This window comes from Sapajus apella, unplaced genomic scaffold (genome assembly GCF_009761245.1).
Source record: "Sapajus apella isolate SASKATOON/1434 unplaced genomic scaffold, GSC_monkey_1.0 scaffold91, whole genome shotgun sequence".
NCBI classification, from domain to species: Eukaryota; Metazoa; Chordata; class Mammalia; order Primates; family Cebidae; genus Sapajus; species Sapajus apella.
The window spans coordinates 243,172-248,963 of NW_022437031.1; the positions used below are offsets into that span (position 1 = coordinate 243,172).

Consider the following 5,792-nt stretch of genomic DNA (forward strand, 5'->3'; position numbering starts at 1 on the left):
AACAATTTCTTAAGCAACATATTTCATTCAATTGTACAATAAACTCGAAGACCTGGTACTGAAGTTGTCTGTAAACTTTGGCAACATAATTACTTTCAGGAAACTGTGTTCTTCTCAAGGGTAAATTGGATATTCCACGTTAAATCACCTGATATCATATCTGGAACATTCTGTTTCTCAGTCCCATTTAGTCTGTAATGTAATAGATAATAAATAGATAAAAAGTACATGTAATAGATAATAAATAAATGTCATTTTTGAATGAATAAAAGAATCATTCAGTGAATCAATGCCTAAAGCAATAAATAAAAATAAAATGGTATAGAATACCAGGACATTTACATTATTTATGTTAAAAAATAATGATAGTAAGTAACTTCTATGACAGGATTATTGAAAAATGCAGAAACAGAATAGTTTTGAGTCTTCCAAAATCTTCCTCTAAAAACGGGATAGCTGGGGAGCCGTGGTGTCTGTGCAGAGCAGGAAGTGGGTATGGTGGGGCTGTGGCTGCTGGTGGTGGCCCTCACGTGCTGCTGGTGGACACAGGGCAGCCAGGGTAAGACCCTGTGGGGCAGCTTCAGCAGCACAGTGGCCCAAGATGCTCAGGGCCAGCGCATAGGCCAGTTCGAGTTCCATGGTGACAATGCTCTTCTGTGTGTCAAAATCAACAACATAGCCATAGTTGTTGAAAAAGAAGCTAAACTCTACCTGTTCTAATCTCAGGAATGGCTAAAGCTACAGGAAAGCAGTCATGGTTATAGCTGTAGTAAAAAATCATCCAAAGCTCAATTGGCAATGACCATAAACCAGACTGAACATAATCTGACAGTGTCCCAGATTCCATCCCCGCAAACATGGCATGTGTTTTATGCAGACATGTATACATGCCAAGATGACAAGGATGGTACATCAGTTGGATGATGTCCCATTTGAAATGGTGTTACTAAACCCAGATGATCATTTTAGTGCTGGAGAATCCGGGTTACATGAATTCTTCTTCCTCCTAGTCCTAGTGTACTTTGTGATTGCTTGCATTTGTGCTCAATCAGTGTGGCAGGCTATTAAGAAAGGAGGACCTATGCACATGATTTTAAAGGTTCTGGCAACAGCATTGCTGTTCCAGCTTGTTCAGCTTTAGCTAATTACATTCATTTCTTCAGTTACTCCAAAGATGGAATATGGGTACCATTTATGGGAAGTTTGGCAGAATTTTTTGACATCACTTCCCAAATTCAGATGTCATACCTACTTTTGAGTCTATGCATGGGTTGGATAATAGAATGAAGAAGTCTCAAAGCAGACCTCTCCAGTGGGATTCTACCCCTGCATCCACCGGCATTGCAGTATTCACTGTCATGACACAGAGTATTTTGCTACTTTGGGAACAGTTTGAAGATACCAGTCATCATAGCTACCATTCACACCACAACTTAGCAGGGATCCTCCTAATCATTCTAAGAATTTGCCTAGCATTGTCATTAGGCTGTGGACTCTATCAGATCATCACAGTGGAGAGAAGTATACTCAAAAGGGAGTTCTACATCACATTTGCCAAAGGCTGTACATTGTAGTTTTTATGCCATCCAGTTCTTGCATGCATTTCTGTCATTTTTAGTAACTACCAAAAAGACAAGGTTATAACAATAGGTGTTATCCTTTGTCAGTCTGTTTTCTTGGTTATTCTCTACAGAAACTTTCTATCTCACAGAGTATACTGGGAAGTTTCTTCACTTTCCTCAGTAACACTACCACTGAAAATATCATCTGGACACAAAAGCCACCCTCATTTCTGATACTTGATTTTTGTTGAGAGGAAAAGTGAATTGGTTAAAAGAGTGCAATAAGGATCCAAATATGGTGACTTTTCTTCATACATTTAGTGTGAAAACTTGAACAGTGAAAGCAGAGCATGTTATTTATATAATTGCATTTAATCAGTACCAAAACTGAAACAAAAGGTAATAAATAAAATGTTTTGAAATGTACTTAAACAAACTTTGAAGAAAGTGTTATTATAAAATGATTGAAAGAATTTCTATATCGAAATAAATGTGAAAAATAACTATGATATTTTGGTAAAATATTCACCACTTACAATGCCTCATCTTAATAGCTAACTCAGGTTTACTAGTCTTATAAAAAGTAATCAGTTAAATGATTACTTGCTCATACATATCTAAACTAGTCAATTATGAAATCAGTGTGATACCCTGATTTTAAAAAGTGCTGCTTTTTATGCATTAAAGAAAATACATTTCATATTTGAATTTCAGGTCTGCACCAAGCAAACCTAACATACCTATACAGAACTCTCCTCCACAAATCCACAGAATATACATTCTCAGCACCACATCACACCTACTCCAAAATTGACCACAAAATTGGAAGTCAATCACTCCTCAGCAAATACAAAAGAATGGAAATCATAGCAAACAGTCTCTCAGACCACAGTGTAATCAAATTAGAACTCAGGATTAAGAAACTAACTCAGAACTTCACAACTTCATGGAAACTGAACAACTGGCTCTTGAATGTTGACTGGATAAACAATGAAATGAAGACAGAAATTAAGATGTTCTTTGAAAACAATGTACTAGAATCACTGGGACACATGTAAAGCAGTGTCTAGAAGAAAATTTATAGAAACAAATGCCCACATGAGAAGAGAAGAAAGACCTAAAATCGAAACCCTATCATCAAAATTGAAAGAGCTAGAGAAGCAAGATCAAAACCACTCCAAAGCTAGCAGGAGACAAGAAATAACCAAGATCAGAGCAGAACTGAAGGAGACAGAGACACAAAAAATTCTTCAAAAAAATCAATAAATCCAGAAGCTGGTTTTTTGAAAAGATCAACAAAACAGACAGAGTGTTAGCCAGATTAATAAAAAAGAAAAAAGAAGAATTAAATAGGTGCAATAAAATACGATAAAGGGGATATCACCACCAATTACACAGAAATGCAAACCACCATCAGAGATTACTACAAACAACTCTATACACATAAACTTGTAAACCTTGAAGAAATGAATACATTCCTGGACACTTGTATCCTCCCAAGCCTATACCAGGAAGAAGTTGAAACCCTGAATAGACCAATAACAAGGGCTGAAGTTGAGGCAGCAAGTCATAGCCTACCAACTAAAAAACCCCAGGTCCAGATTGCTTCACAGCTGAATTCTACCAGACATACAAAGAGGAGCTGGTGCCACTCCTTCTTAAAGTATTCCAAACAATCAAAAAAGAGGGGATCCTTTCCATATCATTTTATGAGACCAACATTATCCTCATACAAAAACCCGACAGAGACTCAGCAAGAAAAGCAAACTTCAGGCCAATATCCATGATGAACATAGATGCAAAAATATTCATTAAAATATTGGCAATCCTATTGCAATAGCACATCAAAAAGCTTATCCATCATGATCAAGTAGGCTTCATCCTGGGGATGCAATGCTGGTTCAACATACACAAGTCTCTAAAGGTAATCCACCACACAAACAGAACCAAAGACAAAAACCACATGATTATCTCAATACTTGCAGAGAATGCTTTCACAAAATTCAACAGCCCTTTATGCTACAAACTCTCAATAAACTAGGTATTGATGAAATGTATCTCAAAATAATAAAAGCTATTTATGACAAACCCACAGTCAATATCATACTGAATGGGCAAAACTGGAAGACATTCACTTTGAAATCTAGCACTAGACAAGGATGCCCTCTCTCACCACTCCTATTCAATATAGTATTGGAAATTCTAGCCAGAACAATCAGGCAAGAAAAAGAAATAAAGGGAATTCAAATAGGAAAGGAGAAATTCAAATTGTCTCTATTTGCAGGCCACATGATTGTATATTTAGAAGACCCCATCGTCTCAGCCCAAAATCTCCTGAAACTGATAAGCAACCTCAGCAAAATCTCAAGATTCAAAATCTATGTGCAGAAATCACAAACATTCCTATACACCAATAACAGACTTAAAGAGAGTCAAATCAAGAATGAACTGCCATTCACAATTGCTACCTCAAGAGAATAAAATAATTAGGAATACAACTAACAAAAAGTGTAAAGGACCTTTTCAAGGAGAACTACAAACCGCTGCTCAACGAAATAAGAGAGGACACAGAGGACACAAATAGATGGAAAAACATTCCATGCTCATTCTTAAGAAGAATCAATATCATGAAAATGGCCATATTGCCTAAAGTAATGTATAGATTCAACACTATCCTCATCAAGCTACCAATGACGTTCTTCACAGAACTGGAAAAAAACACCTTAAGCTTCGTATGGAACCAAAAGAGAGCCCACTGAGCCAAGACAATCCTAAGCAAAAAGAACAAAGCTGAAGGCATCACGCTACCTGACTTCAAACTATGCTGCAAGGCTACAGTAATCAAAACAGCATGATACTCGTACCAAAACAGAGATATAGACCAATGGAACAGAACAGAGGCCTTGGAGGCAATGCCACACAACTAAAACCATCTGATCTTTGACAAACTTGACAAAAACAAGCAATGGGGAAAGCATCCCCCATTTAATAAATGGTGTTGGGAAAACTGGCTAGCAATGTGCAGAAAGCAGAAACTGGACCCCTTCCTGACACCTCACACCAAAATTAACTGCAGATAAATTAAACACCTAAACATGAGAACTAACACCATGAAAACCCTAAAAGAAAACCTAGGCGAAACCATTCAGGACATAGGCATAGGCAAGGAATTCATGACTAAAACACCAAAAGCGTTGCCAATAAAAGCCAAAGTAGACAAACGGGACCCAATTAAACTTCAGAGCTTCTGTACAGCAAAAGAAACAATCATTAGAGTGAACCGGCAACCAACAGAATGGGAAAAAATTTTTGCAATCTACCCATCTGACAAAGGACTAATATCCAGAATCAACAAAGAACTAAAACAAGAGAAAAACAAACAAACTCATCCAAAAGTGGGCGAAGGATATGAACAGACACTTTTCAAAAGAAGACAAATATGCAGCCAACAAACATATGAAAAAATGCTCATCATCCTTGGTCATTAGAGAAATGCAAAATAAGAATACAACAACAAAAAATAGAAATTTTTAAAACCAAAAAAAAAAAGAAAGGAGTGTAAGGAAAGTCTTCATAGAAGGCACAGTCTTTTGAGACCATGAAGTCACCAAAAGTCTTTACAGAAGAATTCTTCAAGAATTGGGGATTTTTATGCTGGGTCTTAGAATTTACTGGTCACGTGGAATAGAAAGCATTTTCTAAAGAGGGAAAAACTTGGTCTTGAAGTTGAGGCTGTAATCAGTGGAGACATGTGAAGATAGCTTAGTAGAGGAATAACAGAGCCAATTCAGATTTTAGTAGATAACTAATACCAGTAGAGATGATGAACTCCTAAAATTTAGGAGAAGTAGCAGATAGTTCAGTTAAGAGATTGTTCAACAATATGGGAGGAAAATTAGAAATGTGTAACCTAAGGCTGTGGCACAGAAGAGCCCTGATTAGAAGAGAAATATTCTGTAACAGGACCTACAAAATTTAGTGACTTATAGTCTGAGGTGTGGGATTAAGAAAGTTCTATATTACATTTAGATTTTTAGCTTAATAGATAAATTAGATGATGATATCATTAATCACAAATAAAAATACAGGAGAAAGCAGAAATGAATGGAATTGTGTCTAAAATCAATTCAGGTTTGTCCTTGCAGCCCATCAGAAATAAGGTTATGAAACTCAGTGATAGAAATCAGACCAGATTTTGGAGTTTTCATTAGAGAGCATTTAAACTAAAAT

At 36.6% G+C, this 5,792-nt stretch overlaps 1 pseudogene; it reads left to right on the forward strand.

Annotated features, from left to right (window-relative positions):
* Positions 1-495: 495 nt before the first annotated feature.
* Positions 496-1,904, forward strand: LOC116534969 (annotated as a pseudogene).
* Positions 1,905-5,792: the final 3,888 nt, after the last annotated feature.